The sequence below is a fragment of the Corapipo altera genome, unplaced genomic scaffold (assembly GCF_003945725.1).
Source record: "Corapipo altera isolate COAL_440 unplaced genomic scaffold, ASM394572v1 61281, whole genome shotgun sequence".
Taxonomy (NCBI): Eukaryota; Metazoa; Chordata; class Aves; order Passeriformes; family Pipridae; genus Corapipo; species Corapipo altera.
In genome coordinates, this window is record NW_020884921.1 from 6,364,357 (window position 1) to 6,377,496 (window position 13,140).

At 39.2% G+C, this 13,140-nt stretch overlaps 1 long non-coding RNA gene across 1 annotated transcript; it reads right to left on the reverse strand.

The window, feature by feature from the left end:
- Window positions 1–4,050: 4,050 nt before the first annotated feature.
- LOC113953566 lies at window positions 4,051–12,356 on the reverse strand. The gene is made up of 2 exons (XR_003529922.1): window positions 12,206–12,356; window positions 4,051–5,286 (listed from the first exon to the last, which is right to left on the reverse strand). It is a non-coding gene; the product is annotated as an uncharacterized LOC113953566 (long non-coding RNA).
- Between the last annotated feature and the right edge of the window lie 784 nt (window positions 12,357–13,140).

Consider the following 13,140-nt stretch of genomic DNA (forward strand, 5'->3'; position numbering starts at 1 on the left):
ATTCATCAAACTCCTCAAACTGCTCAATTTGTTCCACTGCTAATAGGGCAATTTGTCTACTCTTTGCTACGTGCAGTGGAAAGGTTTATTCCTCCTCTGAGCTCAGGACCTCATGTCCCCAGAAATATGTTCTTTATGTGTGTTTCATGCTTGTTCACAGTGAGAAGGGTTTTCGCACAGTAATGAAGGTTCTCTCGGTGTTTAGAGTGTGAAGGGTAGAATCTGTGGTTCTTGGCACCCTCAATTTTTCCAAATTTTGAATAAAGAGCTGCCAGCTACCAGCTTGTGAACCTCACAGTTAGTTGTACCTTCTTGTTTCCCCTTCCAGAATGAAAAATCAAGTATGTAAGGTACGTATACTGCCTGAAAGTCATTGAGAGACTCTGAGGCTATCATTTCTCCAGGGCCACCATAAATGAAATATGCAATTTTTAATTCTCAAAAGCTTCAGATTAGAGAGGTGCAAACCTGAAGGATATTATGTTTCACAACCTGAATTCTATTTTATGCTCTTGCAAGGTAGTAGCCTCCAGAGTCCTAATGACCCCAATAGCTGTCTGTGAGTGTGTGAACTACAATTCCTATCAGTCATTACGACAGACTTGATCAGCAGCTAACTTTATTTAAACATTTTATAATTAAAGCCTGTCCCAGTGATTGGTAAGTATTGGATCCAGCTCCCTCTCAAATACTTTAGTTATTGCTGGTCTCTGGATTTTTGAGGGTCCTGATAGTAACAAGAAAGAAACTTAAGCAGCTAAGAGAAAGATATCATAAATGGTACAAACCTTTATGAGAAGAATGATTATTTTACTGTTGTTTGAGGAAATATAAGCAATATTCAAGAAAATCTTGAAATTAATGCAGCAGGTAATAATTCAAGCACTATCAAAAAGGTACAAGGCCATTGTAGATTTTAAGTACATGATAGAGCCTTATCAATACGCTTTCTAATTTCAGACATAGCAGAGACTATAACTTTCACATGGTAAATTCTTCTGCCTATAGCTTTACATAACTTTTAGAAGGACATCCAATTTGGCATAATATGAACATATTTTATGAAGCAAAATTTGGTAAACCCTTCTTTTATGTTACTCTTCCATTTAGAACTGAATATTTCTTGAATATTCCAAAAGATAACTAGTAAAATGACACATTTTTACATAATATGTTGTAAAGCCTATGTCAATGTCTAATAATTTACATGTATGTAGTATCTTCTTTTGCTTATCATTTGTTGTCTGTTATGTTTCTTGCAGTTCTTATTTAGTAATTTTGAGAATGGTGGAAAAGGTCAAGAGAAACTTAGAACTAAGAATAGTTCTGAAGGTTTCCAACATTGATAAGTAGTAAGTGAGCAATATTTATATTTATGTTTATATTTATATTATTAATATTATATTTAAATTCATTATTCTGGAATGCAGGTCAAGTAATCATTTTATTTTCCTGGAAACTATCTCAGGTGAAGCAAAGACATTACTAGATGTAGATGTGAAATCTTTATGTAGAAGTATAGGAAGTGGTTATTAGCACTTTTCTATGAAACTTATGAAACAAAGCACTTTCCTCACTCATGTTACAAATGCCATTCCACACATATCAAGCACTTATCAGTTTGTAGGATGCTTCAGAGACTGACCCTTCAAACGTATGACAATGCAAGCACATTGCATCACAGAGAAGAAAGTGTTTAACAGCAAATCTGTCTCTCTCTGTGCTCCACACCGAAAAATTTTGCATACAACCATAGAACTGTATGCTGATCTTGCAGGGTAGTTATCACGACACTTCTTGAGGTGTAGCTGCTGTGTAGAGAGGATTTACTGACTTATTCAAATCCAATGAAGACACTTGGGATCTTTCTACCCTTAAAAAACACAAATAAAATGAAATGTCTAAAAGTGAAGCCTTCCGTGTACTGAAAACTTCCCTTCATTCTTTTAAGTAGTCTCCTATTTTCTTAAAGGCTGATTTTGAGCTGCGAGATTTCCCTGAGAGCTGTGAGGACATTTTAATGAAAAAGAACATGTATTAACAAAATTGCTGTCATTGCCTTCACCACAGTAATAAGAAAGTCAGGAAACTATACCTCAGCAAAAGTAAACATTGTGACAAGGGAGTCCATGCTGGTAAACAGTTTTAAAATGTAAAGCAAGGTTTTTCAGAGCAATTTTTTAGTGCATGATTTGCTTTAACTATTACACTAACTTTTCATTGGCTTAACTTTTTGTATTGATACACATGCTATAGTTTAAATATAAGTTCTTAAAAGAAGCAGCAAAAGGTTATAGAAGTAAGGAGAATTCACAGGTGTGTGCTCTATTAAAATCTCTGTAGGTTTGTAGAATAGATTAAAAGATTTGTAATGAAAGTTATTCCTGATATTATTTCCAAGCCTTAACATTTTTAGTGATATGACGGTTACATGCTATGTGCTTCTTAGAACAAACTGCTTCAAACACAGGCAAGGAACTAGCTAACAGTAATCATCTACCCTCTAAAGCCTCATTTTCTTCTCTTTTCCATTTGTATTTTCCCTCTTTCTGTTTTGTGCACATCAAGTGACACCAATTTTATGATAAAGATCCCTTTTTCAGGAAACCTAAACACAAAAAAGCCCCTCGGAATATATTTCTAACCATCCAAGTAAGGAATCTGAAATTGTGGTTCTAAATTATTGTTGGATTGAAAATACAACAAATAACTGTTGTAAAGCCATTTTTCCTCAGTCACTTCTGGGTGGCAGAGCATCCACAGAACAGCTTCAGAAGTGGTGGTGTTCGGCACCCTAACGAACAATTAGTACAATCCATTAAAAAAAAATAGAGAGAGAAACAAAACGACAAAACTAGGCCGTGAAAGTAGAGGTGGCCACTAATTATTAAAATAGAATCAGAAACAGCTATAAATATTTAAGCTTTATAGTTCCATTTGTTTGTGCAGGTAGCTACTAGCCTGCTTGTGAGATGGTAAAGTCCTGCCTAGTACAATGCAGCACAACAGGCAGCTCCAGTGTGCACAGAGACAAAGAGCCCCTGGCAGCCCCACCCTCGCCTATTCTGCTTTCCGACAACACCCCTTGTTCACGAAACCTCTTTCAATTATAGTCTTTGTTGGTAATGTTTACTTTTTTCATTCAAATCTCTCCTTTTCTCAGTCTCTGTCTTCCAGGCAACCAGCTCGTTGCAGACAGTTTAAAGAGGCAGAGAAAATGAAATCCAGCACATGCCTATCGTGGTAAAACTGTGACAAAATCCAGCGTCCTGAGGAGTGTGGCCAAAAAAATCAAATTTTTATTGTTATTGTTGTTGTTATTATTATTGTTGTCATGCTATAGACTTTACAGTTCTTCTCTCCTTATTACCCAAAACTGTCTTTCACCTCTTACTGAGGATGCAGGTTGGTAGTATTGATGCATGGTGACAAGAGTGCTGCTTTAATGTGCTCAATGAATATCTTTCAACTTGTATTCCTCCCTATTTTCCCTCAGATGGTAAAAAGGTTATTTATTAGAGGAATGACGCTTTTCCTTCTTAGGCAAAGATGGCACAAATGAGAATCCACTGTGTGATAATGTCCGAAGCTTTTCCTTGGCGCTTTCAATTTTTTGCCCTTGAGATTTTTATTTTCTCTTGAGCTTGTTGGGATTTTTGCTTCTAGGTGTGGAGCTTTTTGTCTGGGGGGGTATTTTTGTGGGGTTTTTTCTTTGTTTGTTTTTATTTTTGTTTTTTGTTTGTCTTGTTTTGTTTTGGTTGGTTGGTTTGGGAGGGGCTGTGGGTTTTGTTTGGAGATTTTTTGCTTGATTGGTTTTTTTGGTGGGTTTTTTTTTTTACAAAAGCAGTTACTCACTTTCATATCTGAAATCCATCATAAAACATGTTTTGGAATATATTACAAGATGTGGCAACTCTACCTTTACATGACAAAATGTAACAAAAGGATAAAGCTGCAAAACATTTTCACATAGAGATATTAAAATACAGACTTGCAACTTTATAAGACAGAATACAAAACAAATAAAAAGCAGTGGTTAAAAAGTCTTCCTTTTTATTTTCTTTTTTTTTTTTTCTTGTATCATTACATTCAGATTCATTAAGGCCAAAATATGAATACTTTGATCAGGAGGTGGCAGCTGTCACTGCATTTCTGGGAGCATAGTCTTCCTGTGTTATCTATACTACGCCAATAGTCACATGTCAGCATAGACTGATTTTTATGATGTCCTGAAGCATGCATGTATGTGTACATATATGTGTACACATAACATAAAAATGTGTTCATCATTGGATAACATTTTTCTACATTGCCCTTCTCAAATTCCTGTTAAAAAGGGTTAGCACAGAGACAGAAAAAAATGATAGATCAAAAAGTCAAAGGTATTCTCACCAGACAAGGAGCAAAAGTTGGCATAGCTCTACAGTCGGGTAAAACCCAAATTCATGCCCTGCAGAAGTCATATTGTTTCAAGAAGCTTGGTTTGCTTGATGTAAACTAATGCAAATAATGGGAACATTCACTTTTTTCTTCTTAAAAGACAAATTATTTTTCAAAATTTATTAAACTGAAAGGATCATTTCATTTTTATATATATCCAGGATATATATGGATATATCTTCTATAATCCAACATATATTTACATCTGCAATGGGCTTTAGCATATTCTTATGATTGCATAAAATGTTTAACAAAGATATTAGTATTTTTCCTAGCCCTTTCTTAAGCAATAAGAAATTTGTGTCACCTGTTATTAACAAAAATAGTAATCATCTGTGTTGATCATTCAGCCACACAAACCCATGTACCCTCCACAATAATCATCTGGGTTGGTCATGTAACCACACAAGCCCAGGTACCCTCCACAAGGAACATCTGTATTCAAGCTCTTTCAGGCCTTAAAAGCATCCATAAATCCAGTTCCCAGTAAATGAAAAAGGTCTCATGGATGACTTAATTTGCTGTGGAAAGCCAAGTTCTCCATAGTCTCCCTGCTTCTGAGCCCGTGACCTTCCGCACTGTCCACCTGCTGGAAGCCATGTTTGATTTCCATACTGGTGAGATGCCTCTCAGCAGCAAAATGGTGTCATAGGCAGGAGTGGAGGAATTTCTGTCTCTCTGTTATCATTAAGGGAGTTCCTCTATGTTGATGGGAATGAAAAGTGTGATTTAATGTAGAAAATAAGAAACCAAAGAATTGGAAAACAACTGAAAGCTTCTCCAAGTGGGCCACTGCAATCCTTGTGGCAAGTGAGATGTCCCTGAGGAATTCACCACAGGGCCAGCCTGAAAAGAAAAGGATTAAGGCCGTTTAAAGGGAGGAAATGGAACAAAAGGAGCAGTTTTATGATGTAGCAGCATAAAATAAGGGGCCACTTTGTGCGGCTGATTGCCAAAGGTCTCCAAGTGGAACAGCCAGTGCTGCAGGCACCACTCCTCTTGGGGTGAGCAGCTCCCACTAAAGCCTATGCCTAGGCTGGAATAAGAGCACAGCTCTCATTTAGGGGTAAATTAGAGATTATTGGTTTGTTTCTACATCTCAATTTTTTTTAATTTTCCACACCTACTGAAAAGTGGCCTGTAGGGAGATTATACTCTAGTGAAAGTTGCTGCTAATTAAAACAAGTAATTAGTGTTCCTCCAGGCTTTGTGATTTCACTCACTTCTGCCCGCCAGACAACATTAGTTTAAAAGCAATCCAATTTCTAGCAATAACAGACTGTAAAAAAGTCATTTAGCAAGTATGTAAGTGTAAGGTTACTGTTCAGGCTTTGATTTATCTCTTCTGGGCTATTTAGAGGACCATAGTAAAATTGGAGGGGAGGAGGGCAGGAGGAGTTAAATGTTTTTTTCTTCAGGTTTAGTTTTGTTTGAGTTTTTTGCAAAGTCGTGTAACTGCATTCACAAAGACAAAGCAGAAGAACTTCAGGAGACAGCTTTCCAAGTTGCATTAAAAAGCACAGTTTGGTTTAATACGGTCTTCCAAGAGAACCCTCACTTAGCATTAAGTCCTTTTATTTCCACTCCTCATAAAATGAGGACTTTTTATTGACTGGGTCTGTCTGGATGACTAGGAGCTTAAACATACTGTTGCTTCTTGTTGTTACAGACAAAAATGATTATATACGTATTTTGTTGTTCTACAAGAAATTTAAAGAGATTAGTATAAAGCTTCAAATGTGATGATGTATTGATTAACAAAAACATATTGGAACTCCTATCTTCAGTTGTTTCCAATGTTCCCATCATTCCAAAACTGCTAGCTGTTGAACATGTGATACTCATGTGTTGTAATATAGTTCCTCATAGGATATTTTGGCTTGATTAGGTACCCCTGGAGGTTCCTTCTTTTTGTGCAAGGATACTGTTCCTTCTTTTTATGTATGGATAATGCATAAACTGCAATTCATCTAAAATAGTAGTATATGCAGGTGATTTCTTCCTATAGAAAGAAAGTCCAATTTTCTAGCATTGAACCAGTGGACATAGATTTTGATTTTAGTTTTGCTTATCTCCTATTTCTGTTGATAAATGAACCAGAAAAAGGAAAATATGATTTTTGATAAGCTATAAAAACATTTTACACTGATAAACAGAGTAAGATTGCATAGTAGTCACAACAAAATAGCTGTAATTCAAGACTAAAGTGTCATTTTAAATGATATTTTTTTCCAGTTACATACCAACAAACAAATCTGTATAGATGAACTCCTTTTCTTGTAATGTTAATTTTAAATACACAAAACATACTGGTTTTGATCACAAGCAGAAAACGTGGAAATATTCAACAGTGTTCCTTTTTCCCATCTGCTAAAAGTTTAATAATTCAATCTGACAAGCAGGATCCATCATGTTCGGTTTATGTAGATTCTGATAAAATACTTCATCATATTGAATAATAATAGATTTAAAGAACAGTTCAGACATTGCTGAATACTCCGATTTTCTTTTACTCTTTAAGTAGCTTAGTATTTGGGTTTTTTAGTTTTTTTTCAGCTGATGTCTTCTTCTATAAGAATAGACATAGATGAAAAACAAGTTTTTTTGGTGGGTTGTTGTGGAGGTTTGGGGTTTTTTTACTGATAAGGATAAGAACAAATCTCCATTCCTGAAAAGAAATAGGTATAATTATTGTAAGATCTCTGTTCTTTCATCCCTGGGATTTCTTTTAGAAAATGAAGTTTTGCATGCCTTTTAGTAGTTTTAGTCTGTGTATGTACAAATTATATATTTGTGAATGTCCTTTTGGGCCACCCCCAAATAACACTTAGCATAGTAAAAATCTAGACTTTAAAAAAAATTTACAAGAAGTCTGTGATATTGATTTCTTATTAAATTTAAGAGGCAGGTATGATGGGCACACAATTTTTATTATTATTTTTCTTTTTTATCCTTTCAGTTGCAGAAGCTGCATTTATTCTTGGAGTCAGTCTTCATGAAGTACAGCAGTAGTAGAACAGTCCATGGGGTACCAGAGGGCAGAATCTTCTATGACTTGTAGAGACATCATAAACTCCTTATAGGTTAGCAAAAAACCATAATGGACAATATAACAGCTCTAATTTTACGTAGTAAGCCATATTTGAACAACAATTCCATTACAATACAAAAGGCAATCTTCAGAAATTGTTTAGGAACAGCAATGATATTCATGCTGAATCCAAGAAATGGAGAACAATTTTCTTATACAATCCAGTTTCAATGCCCAGACATATCCTGTAAATTATTTTAATGGTGATTTCATTCTAATTTAAACATAAATTGACCCTAAGATTCAACCCTATCTTACATCCATGTTTCTTGTGAAATTTTGTTTATTTCAAATTACTGGTTTTTCAATTATGTTGACTCCATATTAATAATTTTTTTCTTCTTATGACACATTTTGGAGTCATGGCTGGGCTTCGCGAATGAAGATTTGAGGAGGGCTCTACCCACATTTGTTACAAGCGCGCTGGTGTCTAAAAAGGCCAATACGAGATACACAAGTCTGGTTACAAAAGGCACAACAGAAAGACTCCTTAGGTGGTATATTCTGCAAGATATTCTGCATTGTCTTTTCTCCTCTAGAGTGATCCTGCGTGTGTTCTCAAAGGAAGCAGCAGCGCTACAGATAGTGTGTCTCCAGACCTCCCGACTGGAGGCCAGAGTAGACCAGTTATGTTGATCAATATGGCCAAGGGTGAGATGTTGTTTCAGAGAGTCCTTGTATCTTCTCTTCGGGGCTCCACTCTTGCGGTAGCCAGTGGCAAGTTCACCATAAAGCAAGATCTTAGGGAGGCGGTGGTCCTTCATCCTTGAGACGTGCCCTGCCCAGCGCAGCTGTGTTCTCAGTAACATGGCCTCAATACTTGTGACTGCTGCTTGTTCTAGAACAGATGTATTGGTCACATAATCTGACCAGTGGAAGTTTAGGATTGTACAGAGGCAACGTTGATGGAAGCATTCTAGGAGCTGCAGGTGGTGGCGGTAGATGACCCGTGATTCAGATCCATATAAAAGAGTAGACAGCACTATGGCTCTGTAAACACTGATCTTGGTACTTTTCTTCAAGTGTTTTTATTTCACCAAACTCTTTTATGAAGCTTTCCGAAGGCACTATATACCTTTGCTAACCTGTTGTCTGTCTCTTCGTCAATCTTACCATCCGAGGAGATGAGGCTACCTAGGTAATTAAACTGTTGGACTGATTTACCAATGATGATATGAAGATGATGGAAGACTTCCTGAGGTGCAGGTTGATAGAGAATTTCTGTCTTCTTCAAGCTGACTTCCAACCCAAAGAACTCAGCAGCCTCTGCAAAGCAGGATATTAAACGCTGCAGAGCTGCTTCTGTGTGGGTGACAAGGGCGGCATCATCAGCATAAAGCAGCTCCCGGACAAGATGGTTTAACGTCTTAGTGTGGGCCTTCAGTCACCTCAGGTTGAATAGGCTTCCATCAGTACGGTATCGAATGTAGATACCATCCTGATCATCAAGGTCTACTGTGGCCCTTTGGAGCGTCATGCTGAAAAAGATTGTGAATAGAATTGGTGCAAGAACACAGCCTTGTTTCACACCATTAGTTATTAGAAAGGGCTTAGAAAGTCCATCACCATATTGGACTTGGCTGCACTGATCCTCATGAAATAAGATGATCATTTTAAGGAACGTGGGGGGACAACCTAAACGTTCCAAAATCTGCCACAGACCTTTTCTGCTCACAGTATCGAAAGCCTTGGTGAGATCAACAAAGGTTGCATAAAGACCTTTGTTCTGTTCCCTACAATTCTCTTGCAGTTGTCTGCGAACAAATATCATGCCTATTGGCTCTGATATCACACTGGCTTTCAGGAAAAAGTTCTTCTGCTATAGCAGGTATTAGTCTGTTCAAAAGTATTCTTGCCAGGATTTTGCCAGCAATGGAGAGTAATACCCCGGTAGTTTGAGTAGTCAGATTTATCTCCCTTCTTCTTATACAAGGTGATGATGACAGCATCACAAAAGTCTGACGGTAGTTTGCCTAGTTCTCAACGGCACACCACAAACTCGTGAAATTTAGCATGGAATGCTTGGCCCCCATGTTTCCAGACTTCAGGTGGAATTCCATCAACCCCCGCTGCCTTGCCAGTTTTCACCTGCTGTATGGCCTTAAGGGTTTCTCCCAAAGTGGGGGCAGTATGCAATTCATACTTCACTGGTTGTTGTAAGATGGACTGAATTGCTGAGTCTTGGACTACACAGTTGGTATTGAAAAGTCTGAAAGTGTTCAGACCATCGATTCAGAATGGAGGTTTTAGCTGTCAGAAGCTTTTGACCATCTGTGCTGAGTAGAGGGCTTTGGACCTGGTATGTAGACCCTTATACTGTTTTCAAGGCCTCATAGAATCCTCTGTAATCACCCGTACCTGCACATAATTGAGTTTTTTCAGCTAGATTGATCCACTACTGTTCTGGATGTCATGGAGTTTCTGTTGGAACTGCTTTTATGTGACAGGATGGCAGTGCAAGGTGTACTTGGTGATCAGTTCTCTTCTTCCTCAACAATTCCTTGATCTCTTGATGGTTTTCATCAAACCAGTCCTTGTTCTTCTTGAAAGAGAACCCTAAGGATTCTTCAGAGGACTGCTGGATGCTGTTTTTAATATGGTGCCAAAGCGTTTCAGGAGAGGCATCTACAGAATCTGTGGAATGATTTTCAAGCCTAGTTTGAAGATTTGCCTGGAATCTGTCTCTCACTGTGGCTGATTGGAGATTGTTAACTCGGAGTCTCCTCCTTGGGATACTGCCCTTTTTAGGTTTGAACTTAAGATTGAAGTTAAGTTTACAGTGCACAAGTTGATGGTCTGTTTGGCATTCTGCACTAGGCATCATGCGGGTATGGTGGCGCACCAAGACATAATCAATGAGGTGCCAATGCTTAGATCTAGGATGCATCCAGGTTGTCTTCAGACTATTTTTATACTGAGAGATAGTATTAGTGATGGTGAGCTGTTGCTCTGCACAAAATTCTAGCAGAAGTCGACCATTATCGTTGCAGTTTCCAATACCATGCTTGCCTAATCCTCCTTTCCAGACTTCAAAGTTCTTTCCTACTCTGGTGTTGAAATCACCAAGGATAATGATCTTATCATCTGCAGGGACCTTTTGGGTAAGGCGGTGCAGGTCTGTGTAAAATTTGTCTTTTTTGGCAGGGTCAGCTTGGAGAGTTGGGGCATATATACTAAAGAGGACAACATGTTACTTGTTGTGTAGTGGAAGGCATAGGGAGATAATGCGATCAGAATGACCTCTTGGCAGATTTTCGAGTTTAGGAACAATGGCGTTTTTAATCACGAAGCCAACTCCTGAGAGATGCCTTTTGGTTCTGGGTTTACCTGACCAAAAGAGTGTGCAACCGGCACCATGTTCTCTAAGGCTACCTTCCTTGTGGAGATGAACTTCACTGAGAGAAGCTATGTCAATGTTAAGACGTGATAGTTCATGGGCAATTAGGGCAGAGCAACACTCAGGACGTCCACTATCTGCGATATCAAGCATGGTTCTGATGTTCCAGCATGTAAGAGTCAATTTGGGTACACCTTTGGAGGCAGGTGTATGCCTTTGTCTTTTGATCTTTGTGTGACTGCATTAGTAGAAGATGCCCATTGTCTGCGGTTAACCAACCAGGTGAAGGGGAAGATGAGCTTTGGTTAGGCCACCTTTTCTAGGCCCCTGTCCGAGTGGAGCAAACAGTGGTCTCCTTGAAAAAGGCTGCTTGATCATTCAGGATGCTGCTCCTAAGAGACTCATCTCCGGTCAGTCACTGACAACCAATATCCTGAACCGCCTGCATGCAGGGTTGGGTCTGCAGCTTCCAGTGCACCTTTCACCTGCCATTTCAACCCTCGCCCATCGCTACAGGGCTTTGCAAATGTGGGTAAAGCCTTTGAGCCTGCACAGTGGATTTTTTAGGTGAGACGCAGTATGTGCAGAACTGGACCCACCCTTTAATCCTAAGGTTCATCTACCAGGGCCGAGCGAGCTTGGATGGTGGCAGTGAGGTCCTCAGGATGTAGGTTTGATTAGAGTGACCTCTTAGATGGATGACCTTACAGGGCTAAGCGAGCTCCATCTACCCGGGTTTGGAATTAGAGTTGTCCGTCTCCTAGGATGACTGCCAGAAGGCTAACAAGCTCATCCTGCCCAGGGTTGTATTGTATCTGACCCTACGGTTTTGACCTGTCTGGCATGGGTGACCCTACCAAGGCATGTACCATTGCCAGCACAGCTCGCAACCACAAAGGGGTACATAGGCTCCTTTCCCATTAAGATGGTTAGGGCAAGCCTTTCACTCCCTTCTTTTCTACCACCCATCAATATTCAATCCCAGGGAAATACTCAGGAACATCCCTTTGTCCTGACCACCCTTTCAGGACGGAACAAATATATCCAGAACATACCAAACCTGGGCAGTAGCCGCAGGTGAGCCAAAACCAAACCATTCTGGCCCCCATACCCACCCAGGGCTCAGGTACCTCTCAAGGCCCCAGCCCCTAACTTTCCAGAAGAACCTACTATCCATCCTGACCTTATCCCCCCCACACTGTGTTACCTCATATCTTCCCATGTACTGCTCACCTGTGACACTTCATACAGGGCTGCCCCACCCGCCCTCCCGCCTGTCCGAGGACCCTCACGGCCCATCCAACACCTCTTCCCTCCCCCAGACCGGACCTGCAAACCTCTGTGTGCTCCGAGGCTTCCCCTCTCATCTCCCACAAGGGCGCAGTCCACGCCAGTGAGGCTCCCCCTCTCCTTTCCTCACCCAGGGCCAGCCGCGTCACACACTTACAGGCCTGGGGCTGCTCCGCGCGCATCTCCAGGCCCACTTTCTGGAGTAATTTTGAGTATATTAGCAGTATTGAAATGAAGAATCTCAACAGCATAATACACAAATCACACTGTGGAATTATTGTAATGCTTTCTGAGGAACATCAAGACAGTAAATGGTCTGAAGAGTTCACTAAATTCATATTCTATCGATTAATTGAAAATAATAATTTTCACCTCCCCACAAGTTCAGAAGCCAGCAATATTCTTCAGTTTTGGTCTTTTTTTTTTCTTTGTATGCAATGATCAGTATTGACTAGGATAAGCAATTGTGACCCTCACTGTTTAGTGAGCTATTCAAAAAAACAGTATTCATCTGGTGTGATATTACAGAATATAATGTGCCTACTGGTTTCTTACCTCATAAACTTTCTGCTCTTTTAGACTTCTAGTCAACAAGCAAATAAGCATAGCAGAGAGGCTAAATTATCAAATGTATTGCAACATTATCTACAGTATCTTAATGGTCTTTCTACAAAACTTTTAGAAAGAAAATGCAGTAATTTTCTTGCTGCAAATAAACTATTAAATAAACCTGACTTTGAAAATGCTGTCATTGTTATCTCATCTTTCTTCTTATTCTTCTCTTAGTTCATTGTATCAGAATATATTGTTGACATGCTTCTCAGAGGTCCTAGTCTCAAGATGACACAGAACTAGGCTTCAGTGGGGTCAAGATTTCAACCTTGTACTCTTCATGGAAGAAAGGTTAGATACAGACACACATGCAAATTACTGTGTGTGATTAGGGGAGAGTAATAGAGATAAATTGGGGTTAAGAGATGGC